General features: G+C 42.8%; 1 protein-coding gene across 1 annotated transcript in view; it reads right to left on the reverse strand.

The window, feature by feature from the left end:
• Nucleotides 1-13,095, reverse strand: part of RASEF (RAS and EF-hand domain containing) — a 214,722-nt gene that overhangs the window by 101,990 nt on the left and 99,637 nt on the right. The gene's annotated exons all lie outside the window — the stretch shown is intronic.

A 13,095-nucleotide genomic window follows, 5' to 3' on the forward strand; every position in this document is an offset into this window, starting at 1 on the left:
GTTTTATTCAAGGAAATAGCTTTGAAAATGACCCTCTTTATGCACAGTATTTTTTTTTTACACTTGCAGTTCTCACCAGTCCCAACTTTCCAAAAAGGAAATTCCATGGGTAGTTTCCCTTTGAAAATCAGCGCTTACATCCACAGGGTTTGAAATTTCCCTATCATGAAACAAATAAAATTGAACAGGCAGTGCTACACACTGCCAGGCAGAAGAACTTGGGTTTGATTCCCATCTTAGATTTTCTGCTTCCCAGATCAGCTGAGGCTGGGGATGCTGCAGAGGAGGGAGGCCCATCATCCTGCAATGGGGACACCTAGCAGTCAGATTAAAGGTCAATGATTGCAGGGTTCTGGAAGGAGCCCTGGTGCATGATCTAGGCTGAGGACTGTGGCTGCAATGACTAGACTAGAATAAGTTGGGAGGAATACGGGGGGGGGGGGAATAAAAGTGAACAAAAGAAAAAAATAACGAATTAAATTTAAAAAAAAAAAAATATATATATATATATATATATACTTCCTATCAGTCCCCAATGTAGTAGGAGAGCCCCAAATAAGAAAACATGGGAGCTGGGAGAAAGAAAATAGCAGCACAGAAATTGTAAACTAAAAAAAAAAAAATATATATATATCCCAAAACAGAGCTTACTGGTATAGAAATAGTAAACAGAATACAAATCTCAACCAACAAATCTATAATTGATAACAACCTCCCTCAAGGTAATTTAAGAGGGAACAACAGTCCTCCTACCAAGAAGTCTTTTAGAATTAAGGAACGATTTCAACTGATTGAGTTTATAAATGTAACTCTGCCTAGGGTCACTAAGAAGGTTTGTTAGAGCAGTGGTTCTCAACCTTTTTTCTGTCGGGACACACCTGACAGATGGTTGTCACATGCATGACACACTGAACACGTGACAGTCTTGAGGCTAAATGTAAAAGTACAGTTTGCATCCACAGGAACTTTCTGACCCACAATAATGGATGTAAAGCAGAATTATGACATTCCCCATACAACTCACCCTACAAAAAAAGATATTCTGGGTCTGATGTCATCCCAGTAACAGCAACACAAACTCCTACTAACAGGCTCAATAGCCCTACTTATGAAAATACAGCAGTTTACTACCAATGCATGTCCTCTTGAGAAAATAAGACTGATACAAACGCTTACATGCTAGTAAAATACCTCACCTTGGTCACATACACACACACAAACAGAATCGACCTAATATACTCCCAGGTTCTGGAGTAATGCACATAAACTAATCCGCACACAGTTACACCTGCACTCAAACAATAACAACCTGTTATAATTAGTGAGGTTTGGGTGGACCTTTGGACACTGTGGCAGCTGACCACACCCACAGGGGGCAGTCCAGTGAGGGGCCACAGGTCAGGCTCAGCTTAGGACACACAAAAACAGAGATTGATCTTTTATTAAACAATGTGGTGAAGCCACGGTAGGCCGTGGAGGCAAAAGATATGGATTATGAAGAGCTTCGCAAGTACAGAGGCTGAAGGTAAGCCAGGCAGTGCCACGAAGTGGGCCATCTTGCTGAAGCGGTCGACTGTGACCCAGATGGTATTCATACCTCCAGAAAGGGGTAGATCAACTACAAAATCAGTAGCGATATGCATCCAGGGCTGTTCCAGAGCTGGAAGCGGTTGCAGCAATCCCCACAGTTGGCCAGAAGTAGGTTTGTGCTTGGTACAGTTGGCACAAGATGCCACATAGGAGAGTGTATCTTCCTTGATAGTTGGCCACCAGTAATACTTCTATAGCTTCAGCAGGGTACGGTGTTGACCAGGATGGCCAGCCAGCTTGGAATCGTGCGCCCAATAGAGCACTTTCTTTCTGAGTCGCCTTGGCACGATGGTCTTACCAGTGGGCACAGAATGAGTAGCTACTAAGACGACTTTCTTCAGGTCGATTATGTGCTGTGGCTCTTCCGGAATATCCTCTGAGAGAAAGGAGCGTGATAGGGCATCAGCTCTGGTATTCTTGTCTCTGGGGCGATATTTGAGCACGAAGTCAAAGCGGTTAAAAAATAAGGACCATCTAGCTTGTCTATGGTTAAGACGTTGCGCATGGCGGAGATACTTTAGATTCTTATGGTCCGTAAACATGGTAATTTGATGTTGAGCACCTTCGAGCCAAGGCCGCCATTCCTTGAATGCCAACTTAATAGTCAGGAGCTCTTTGTCACCGATTCCATAATTCTTCTCTGCTGGAGAGAAATGTCATGAGAAGAAAGAGCAGGGACGTAAGGACTTGGAATCTCCAGTCTGGCTCAGAACAGCCCCCACACCGACGTTAGAGGCGTCAACCTCTATGATGAATGGCTTGTTGAGGTCCGGATGACGTAGGCATGGTTCCGTGGAAAAGGCAGTCTTTAAATCTTTGAACGCAGAAATGGCCTCCGCAAACCATTTAGAGGCATTGGCCCCTTTCCGGGTCAGCCGCAGTTGCCAGCCTCCACTAACACTGCTGCTGATCCCATCCGGGTTTGAATGTGCTGATAGCCCAGGCGGCAACGGAAGCAGTGGAAGACCGTCTGCCTCTCATTCGGTGAAGGAAGAGGAGGTAAGAGCAGCGGGACACTGGTAGCACGCGACACACCTGCCGGTGCTTGGCAACACACTGGTTGAGAATCGCTATGTTAGAGGGTTCTTGCTCTCTAAGAATTCATCTAAAGGACAGAGAGTTCCTCTAATGCAGAGCTCTTGCAAACTGCAAGATCCTTCCTGTTAAGGAGGAGTTGGAGGGGGATTTAGCAAAGATTTCAGCTAATATTAAGTGATGGGGTGGCATTCCCCCAAAGGGGATGCTGTGAGGAGAGATGCAGCACTGAGAGGCTTTTTGGGACAGGAGAAGAAAGGTGTGGGGCCCTAGACCAGGATCGTAAGCAGAGCAGTGTTTGGTGAGTGAAATTATTCAAGACCACTGGTGTGTCACCTAGAAGGCAGATTTCTCCCAAGGAAAAGAGACATATTGTTAACTGGGATAGGCTACATTGGAGATATTTTGCTGAAGGGTGCTTATCTGATGCAGGGACCCTAAGCCAAGTGGGTCAAAGCAGAAGATAAGGTGACTTACTGATATATATATCTACTTTGAAGGAAGGAGTGAATACTTCTAGAGACTGTGACTCATTTATTTTATTTTTTTTGCTACTGTTGGAGTGTATTTGGAGACACTATTGTTTCTGAAAGATTTCAGAAATTCTACTCTATTTTCCTTGGACTGTACAATAAACTCTACTCTTATTCTGGAACCAAGTCACAGTGTGGACTTTGAGTTTATTTTTGTAAGTCTCCCCTTGGGCCTCCCAGATTTTTGGTCCCAATTTGGCGATCCCTGGTGGACAGAGACTGATCCCAGGACTGCAGTAACGTCACTTACCACCTCTGCAGCCTCAGAGATAATCCCCAAGGAAAGGGGCAGGGGGTTACATTAAAAACATCTCTCTTCTCAAACAAACATTTTTCACAGAAGCAAAGAAATGTTTTGGGCATCATCAGAAGTTGCTCTTGGTGCATACACAGACATCTCTTTTTTTTTTTCAAAATAATTTTTATTGGGATGAAACACATACACGCAGTGAGTCCCTCACTGAGCAAGTACAACCAACATATTGAATAGCCATTACAGTACAAATTGGTTATAACAACAAACAACCAAGGACCGCCCTCATGCGTTCATCCCATCGCATTTTTCATTTTCTGCCCAAACCCCACCCCCCATACTGCCAACTCCTGCGCCTCATTCATCCCCAGACATACCACACATCATTCACACCACCACACACATCCCTTCTCCCCTCCACCCCCAAACCATATCAGACAAAACCCTAATTTTATGACCACAGAAATTAGATTGCTTAAAATGGAAAAAAAAAAAAAAGGACTGAAACTGGATTATATATCTATTTGAAAACAGAACATTAGCAAATTAACCCACTAGATTTCTCCAGTAATCCAGCAAAACTGAGGCTGGCCATGAAGAACTGTCCTTCTCTAGGTTCTTCTCCTTTCCTTCCATCTCTCAACCAGTAAATAACAGATTTTGAGCCAATATTCAGTAAGCCTTTTAGTGAACAAGTTGTCCGGCTAAATTTACTTACCAAATGTTATCCAGCTACATATAGCCTGATAATATAAAAACCTAACTGGCTATGTTTCAATATAATGTGACAAACCTGTGAAATATCAAAACCACCTAACAGCACACGCACACAGACACAGACATCCAGAATGGGAGAGGCTCAAGATGTGGACACTTTCAGAAACAGTGAACCTGTGTGGAGTTTAAGGAAAGCAGTGAAGAATTTCAAGCTAAGTTACAGCGTGTCTGTGAAGGACGGTGTGGTAATGATCATCTGATTGTAACTTTGTTGCATAGTATACTCCCCTGAGGAAAGACGAGTGCGTCTGAAACATGTACGTGTCGGGACTTTTAATAACAGATTGATTTATAGCAGATGGGTTTAAGGTATTTACCATACTACTAAAGCAACCGTGACACAATGTCATGGGAAAGAATACTGAAAGTTTGTAGTCCATAAGAACAACTTTACTGGATGTCATATAACACATTAAAAAAAAAAAGAGTAAAAAATATTGTTTATAAAAAATAGCTCACAGAAGGAGGAGGTTGGAGGTTAATGATAACAACATGCATTCGTGGTGCAGGGACGCCGACACAATTATATGAAACCTTCAACCAATTCCTATAAATATTCAAAAAATAGTTTTAATGAATACACATTTATCACAATTTTTCACCACAGTCATGTAGGCTTTACAAATCAGTATCAAAAAATCTTCACAATGATAGTAAAACAGTTTGAAGTGGAAATTGAAAAAAATTCTTTTTGACACAGCGATTGAACAGTTGTGTTCCTTTTTTGACTGAAGTATATGTTTCAATATAGCCACTTAGGTTTTTAAATTATCCAGCCTTATGAGGCCAGATAACATTCTACTTAACTGGATAGTCAAAGATATCCAGTTAAGTAGCATAGTGAAAATAATAAAAAAAAAAAAAATGATTGTGGGCCCAATTCCCACCCCCCTACCACATTATGTTCAAATTGGCCCCAATTGACCAAGCCATAATACCCCAGACACCCCCTATATAGTAAAATTTGTTGGGGGTCTCAGATTGCCCTGACCTCCTGCTTCCCCAATTTAGTTTTTTAATCAAACGCTCCCTGCCACCACCACCCCCCCCCCCCCCCAGACCACCAGAAACTCTGCCAGGAGTGAGTTGGATGTGGGTTCTTCTGCCACCTTTAGAAAGTCTAGCATGTCTTGACTCCTATCTTTCTGTGTAAAATGGATAAGCAGAACCTGAGAAACAAAGAAGACCTCATGGTTGATGGAAGACCAAATAGTTGAGGAGATCCAGCCTATATTTCCCTGAATATGTCTGTATTTGTCCTTCAAAAGTGCATTGTCTGTATTCTTGTGGTGTCTATCGTCATACTTGCTGTGTTCTATCTTGTTTTTGTGCATCCTTTGATCCAACCTTTTCACATTGCATGCTTCCTTTTCTGTCCCTCTTTGTGCTTCTATGCACTGTGGCATTATTTCTATCTGTACTTTGAGCACAGGCCTGTGCAATATGTAATTTATTTTAAAACATTTATAAATTTACTTATCTACTAACCTAGGCAGCTAACAAAAAGAACATATATAAAATCTAAACATAAAACACAAACACAACAATCTATACTTCACTTCACTTTACTCACAATCACCAGCCAGCAGAAATCTTACGCTGAAACTGTCATCAAGACTTTCACCTAAAGATTAAATGCTCAGACAAATAGCTTGGACTACAATCTCTTCTGGAAACCCTTAAAAGAGGTCTCACTTCTTAAAGCATAGGGCCAACCACCTCCTTTAAAAGAACTGAATGAAAGGCAAACAACTAGTAAATTCTGTACCTCTGATCTTAACAGACAGAAAGGCTTGTTTCTCATGAACATCTCAGTCAGGCAAACAGGGGAATCATTATTTAATGCCTTATATATTAAGAGTAAGATTTAAAATGTAATGTACACAGCTACAGGCAACCCGTGTAACCCCATCAAAACAGGGGTAAAGTGATCTCTTGGTGAGATACCAGGTAGGATCTGGGCTGTTGTATTTTGGACTGCCTGCAAGGTGGCAGGGTCGACATAGGGAGTCCAAGATACGGTGCATTATCATAATTCAGGCCAGTCAAAATAAGTGACTGAAGCATTATGAAAATCCTGTGCTGAGAAATGATTTCAATCTGCATAAAACCCCATAATTTTAAAAAAGACCTCTTCAAATATTTTATTTGAGGCAAAAATTACTGAAAAGAATCTATTATAATTCCCAGGTTCTTTGCCTATAATGAGATGGGAATGTCTATATTATTTATTTATTTGTTTAATCTTCAGAAACTGGAAACTTCATGGAGTTTATCCTAGACAAATATAATACCTCAGTCTTTTTTATACATTCAGTCTCAGTTTATTTATTTTTAAATATTTATAACCCGCATTCTACAAAGTTCAAAACGGAGTACATTAAAACAAGCATAAAATGTTACAAAGACAAACAACAAATACAAAGGCATTAATCTCAACTTAAAAACTAAAAGTATCTGAAAGGTTACACACACATTCTGCTCGTTTAAAAGCATTCCTAAAGAGAAAGGTCTTCAGGGCCTTTAAAGCCAGATGTGTCAAGTATGAGCCTAATTTGCTTTGGGAAGGGATTCCACAAAAGTGGACCAGTGACTGAGAAGGCCCGGTCTCTAGTCTTGATGCAGTGGGTTAGCTTTAAAGAAGGTGTTTCTAGAGTGCCACCGTTTCCAGACTGAAGAGAGCGAGAAGGTTTATATCTAGACAGAATTAAATTGATCCAAGCAGCTGCAGAGTTGTTAAGGAGTTTGTGAATCAACAGGGCAGCATATTTATCACACCACTAGATTGGGAGCCAATTAAATGAATGAAACATAGGAATATTAACTCGACTGGTTAATAAATGGACAGCAGAATTCTGCACAATTTGTAAAGCCTGAATAGAATTAGGGGTAGATTTTCAAAGGGGTACGTGCATACGATACACGCGTACCCCCCGAAAATCTACCCCAAACCCCCCCTGCGCGCGCCGAGCCTATTTTGCATAGGCTCGGCGGTGCTTGCAAGCCCCGGGACGCGCGTAAGTCCTGGGGCTTGCATGGAGGGGCGTGTCAGGGGCGTGTTGGGGAGCGTGCCGCGAGTGCCGCGGCGTTTCAGGGGCGGGCCGCGAGTGATGCAGCGTTTTGGGGGCAGGCCCGGGGGCGTGGCGCCGGCCCGGGGGTGTGGTCGAGGCCTCCGGAGCAGCCCCCGGGTCGGGTGATGGCGCGCCAGAAGCCCGCTGGCGCCTGCAGATTTATGCCTGCTTTCCACAGGCATAAATCTGCCAACAAAGGTTGGGGGGGGTTTAGATAGGGCTGGGGGGGGGGGGGGTGGGTTAGATAGGGGAAGGAAGGGGAAGGTGAGGGGAGGCGGAAGGAAAGTTCCCTCCAAGGCCGCTCCAGCCTCGGAGGGAACAGGCAGCGCGTACCCCTTTGAAAGTCTACCCCAAAGAGAATTGCAATAATCTATACAGTAGGAAAATTCAAAGTTTGCAATGTAGTGCGAAAAGCACTTGGTTATAGTAAGGGTTTAATCTGCGGAAGTTCTGCAGCTTGAAAAAAGTGAGTTTCACAAAAGTTCTAGTGTGATCTTGCATTGATAAGGCCAGATATAAAGTAACACCTAAGTTGCAAACATAAGATTTTATGAGTAATTAGCAACCTTCAAAAATGAGTACTGTAGGATCATACGATGGATATTTAGACAGTATGACAATTCAATTTTATTGACAATAAGGGATAATTGTAAAATAGCCACCATTTGATTGCCAATAAAAAAAGACAGTAACTTCGAAGGTTTGTTTCCAAGACATCACAGGGACAAAAAATTGAATGTCATCCACATATAACTTGAAGTTTGCCACAAGAGTTGCAAGTAATTTGCATAATGGAGTAAGATAGTTATATTAAATAAGGCAGCAAAAAGTGCAGACCTCTGTGGTCCACCAGTAGAAACAGAAAATGGTTCAGCAATCCTTACTTGTTATGTACAATCTGTTAGGTAAGATTTGAACCAGAATAACACAATACCTCCGATCCCAATCTCTTAATATTAATCATCCATAGAAACATAGAAACATAGAAATGACGGCAGAAGAAGACCAAACGGCCCATCCAGTCTGCCCAGCAAGCTACGCACTTTATCCATTTTTATTTCCCTTTTTCTCTCTCCCACCTGTTACTATTGGTTTCCAGTACCCTCCAGCCCTAATTCCCCTCCACCCCACCACCCCACCATCAATTTAGAGAGCAGCGCCTATCTGCATCCAAGTGACATCCAGCTCAATTAGGGGTAGCAACTGCTGCAACAAGCAGGCCACACCCTTGCCCCATACTCTTACCCACCCCTGTTATTATTTTTTGTTTGGTTTTTTTTTTATTTTTTTTGGAGATAGCAGCCCTCCATCCTTCCGCTCCGTGAAGGTGGAACAATAACTACTGGCCACTGGCATCCCGCTCCGTGAATGCCAATAAGAGGGCAAGCAGCTGGCCACACCTGAGTTGGCAAAACTACTTGCTGATTTCAATCGGTTAAGAAGGTCTTGAACCAAGTCAACATAGTTGAGGCAGACCCCAAATTCGATAGCCATGACAACAAGATATTATGGTTCAATGTGTCAAATGCTGCTGTAAGATCTAATAAAACCAAAAAGAACTTTCCTTCCCTATCAAAACCCCTACAGATGACCTCTATACTGGCCTGCCCCCTCCCCCTTCCAAGAGGCCTGGCACTTGAGCCTCTTGGAAAATTTGCCCGGTGCGCGTAAAAGCCGAAATGTATGCGTGCCAGGCATCTAAAATCTGCCTGTCAGTCTTAAGTTCTTACATGATGACTTAAGTTTTTCAATTGCTAAGATAGTCATTGCTTCTTTATCAGAAGACAACATGCCAGCAGTAATAAAATAGGGCTGGGTTTGTCCTATGTTACAGAAGGCTTCTCTTGATCCTAATCTCATGGCAAATTATTGCCCAATATCCATAATATCTTTTTTGGAAAGATTCATGGAAGCTGCAGTTCTGAAGCAATCGTTTGTCCATGAGCATGCTTATCAAACCTGCACACAAAGAGAGCCATGGAGCTATATGTGAAGTGGGCTGAATTGGAAATGCCCTAAACCTTTAATAGCTCCAATAAATTGTAGGTGCTGAGCAGGTTCCAAGACTGATTTCTCGAAACTAACAAGGAATCCCAGGGATTGTAGGGTTTTCACAGCTTTGTGTAAATGTTCCTGAAGACTGGCCCTTTTTGGGGCTGCAAGAAGTTGGTTATCCAAATAAGAGAACATTTGAATTCCCTGATGCCGTAAATAAGTTACAACCACTGCAAGACATTTCATGAAAACTCGGAGTGGGGGGGGGGGGAGGGATGAGCTGACAGTTCAAATGGAAATATTTTGTATTGGTAGTGAACTGTGTTCACTCTAAAACCGAGGTAACACCAAAAACAAGGGTGTATGTGTATGGCACAAATGCATCCCTGAGATCCAGAGAGCACATCCGATCTCCCCATTGAATTCAAGGAAGAAAAGTGGTCAAGGTCGTCATTTTGAATTTCTTTTGATAAATATGGTTGAGATTCCAAAGCTCTAGGATGGGTTGTAGGCTTCCTGACTTTTGGAGATTAGGAAATATTGGTAGTAGAATCTCTGGGGTCGATTTTAAGACTCACGTGCATGCGGTTCTTGGCACATGCACATGGACGCGCCAATTTTATAACATGCACGTTATAAAATCCGATGGCCGCACGCACATGCATGCTGGTTTTTAAAATCCATGTGTGCATGTACAGGCGGCCCGTGATTTGTGCGCGCAAGGGGGAATTTTAGAAAAATACATGCAGCGACACAATCTGGCCTCCCCCACTTTCCTATCCCTAACTCTACCCTTCCCACATCTTCCCCTCTCCTCCCCGACCCCTAAGCTAACCCTAATTATCCCTAATTTTTTTATTTTAATACTTACTGCTCCCTGGGAGCAGATGTAATCTCCGTGCGCCGGCTGGCTGCTGGTGTGCACTATCCCGGCCCACCCACCCCTGCCCAGACCACGTCCCCCCGGCCCACCTCTTTGCAGGGCCCAGCATGTCGGTGCTTAACAGGGTTATGCGTGTGGCCGGGCTCTTCAGAAAATGCACTCTCATGGCCCTTTTAAAATTTGGCCATCTGATTATATTGCGCAGGAGGCCTCCCTCCAGATTATTTGACACTGGTACCATGTTGATCAAAAACTTCGACCTGGATTCGCTGCTGTTGTGATTTTTATTGATGGCGCTCTCTTGGGCAACCTCTTGCTAGTGCTGGGTGCATTTGCTGACATTGCTCTGGTAAGGGCAGCAGATGGTATTGATGGTAATAAAGGTCTCCTAGGGTAATAAAGCTGTTTATATGCCAGACACAGTCTTCTGCTAGAGGGAAGCGGTTCTGATGTTGTGGAGAGTGATAGGACCATTACATTCTATTCTATGTTTTGGGATATAGTTTCCCTTAATTTTTCACTGAACAGATTTTCACCAAGACAGGCCAAGTTGGCCAGCTTTTCATGAACATCTTCTCGAATACTGCTCACTCTTAACTATGCCATGCAGTGAGCTCCAATAGATGTAACAGAAGTGCGAACCTTGGTATCAAAAGATTCATATACTGAACAAAGTAGGTAACTGATGTCTTCCTCTAAATCATAGAAGGGGGCTGATAAGATCTGTTTTCCTGATTCTGAATGAAAGAAGGGTCTTGAGTTCTGGTTACAGTCAGATGTATTGGACCACATAAAACTAGTGTTTTGTGATCCTTGCTGTTAGCATTATTCCCTGAAAAAACATTTTGCCAAAGTCATCCAGGATTTAGTAATCTTTCCTGGATGGAGTGTTGGTTGAAGACAGTTTTTTCTTAACTTTTTGAGGGAATATTCCAATACTACTATTCTCCAAAGTTGGGGGGAAGTTGTATTCTGGTGACTTTTTCATTCGAAATTTCAGATCCAGACTGTGATGTTCGAGAAAGGCATTTCTCATACTTTCATTAAGATGATATCCAGTTCTTCATGGGTTGGTAAGGCAGATGTCGAGGATCTTTAGTATGCCCTTGACTTCTGCTCTAGGATCTGGATCTTTACACACTACTATGTTAATCACCGTGCCCATTTTCTCCATAAATGTTAAGTATGTTAGATCCTCCAGTGGAGAAGTTTGGTCTGATGGCCCCAGAGGAAGATCTAAAAGAATGCCAGTGTTGCTGCAGAGATCTTACCTAGTGAGTGAATACTGGACCATGAGGAATGTGGTAAGAGTTAAGGATTCTGTAATCCAAAGGGAGCTGTGGCAGGTAGTAGTCGCTCACTAAGTTGATTGCATACACCCCAAAGATGATGATGTTGGCAGTTGTGGAGCACCTGGCATGATTCTCTATGGTGAGTATGGCTAGATATGGTAGATTAGAGGTAAGTTTGATTGTTCTAGTTCTGGAACAAAGAAAGCAAAGAAACCGCTTACTGTTTCAGTTATTTGTTCTGTCGTTTGCTGTGTCAGTGGAGGAGCTTCTTCCTTTGAGACTAGAACAGATTCCCACTCTATTATAGGTGGTAAACTGAACAAATCAGTTCCAGAGATTGTAGACAAAGAGCCTGAATTAGTAACTGGGAGACTGGCAGTGCTCTGGTAATGGGAGGCGGCAGTCAAAGTCTAGCCTCCATCACTGAAGCACCATATACCACATATAGTTGGGTAGGTAAGGCAGTTTTTAATATTTCTTGTGCTTAGTGCTCACCTGGGCACATTGGCAGCACTGGAATAGTAACTGGATGATCTGTGTGTCTTGATTGTCAAAGCTGTAGCGTGATGAGATAGCAGAGAGAGGTTTGGAGCCTCATGTGAACTGATGTGGCATATTTCTGCCTCTTTCTGTACCAACTGTGTCAAGGTATTTATAATTTGCATTGATACATGCTTCAATGTTGACTGTTGGTGTGTCAAGATTTCTTTTTTCTTATGTCCTGAGCCCTTCAACTCATATTGTGTCGGGGATCTTGATGTGTTGTGCGATGGCTTCTTCAACACAGCATGCGTCGAGTAGTGAGTCATGCCATGGGCCGTGGTCTAATGCTTCATATGTCAGGTGCTTCAGTGCATCAAATGGTATGATGCACCTTACTTCAGGTGCACAGATGCTCCATGTGTCAGGCACTCTGGTGCAGCAGGCGTTGATTGTTTTGATGTGTCATGCATTAAGTGTCCTGAGGCTGCATGCGTCGTTTGCATTGATGACTTTGATGCATCTTTCTGTGATGCAAATTTTGCTTGATCTGCATGGTGTCTTTCTTCTTTTTAGAAGACACTGTAAAATGCACAGAGTGCATCTGAGTCGTGATGCTTTGCCTTGATAGGCAATCTGACTGACTTTGTGGAACATGGCTGTCTAGGGCTCAACGTACCTGGGGTGTGAAGAGCTTTTTCCTGAGGACTTGCTTCGGCTGCTTCTGAAGGAGGCGGAGGATTAATGACTTCTCAAAGCCAACTTGCTCTCTCTCTTTGCCCTTAAGCTCTCTTTTGCCACTCAAGATCTTTGAGATCTTGGGGACATCTGTTCACAAACAGGACAGTTCAGTTGGTTGTGATCCGCACCAAGGCACAAATAACACTGCCCATGTCCATCCATGACGGTCATGATTTGATCACAGGCGCATGATTTAAAGCTACTAATTCTTTTCTTTGTCGCCATGTTCTGGAAGATTAATTTTTCTTCTCTTTTTTAAATTGAAGCTTCGAGGCTTTGAAGCACTGAAAAGTGCTGTTGTGGATCGCTAAAACAGCGAGTTTTAGAAATATTTTTTAGACTAAGGAAAAATATGTGAAGAGAGACAGAAAAGCCATCCATGGACAACTTAGAGAAAAACAGATTGAGGAGAGTGAGGCAATGCCCACGTGGAAATCCCACACAT

Source organism: Rhinatrema bivittatum, chromosome 1, assembly GCF_901001135.1.
Source record: "Rhinatrema bivittatum chromosome 1, aRhiBiv1.1, whole genome shotgun sequence".
Lineage (NCBI taxonomy): Eukaryota > Metazoa > Chordata > Amphibia > Gymnophiona > Rhinatrematidae > Rhinatrema > Rhinatrema bivittatum.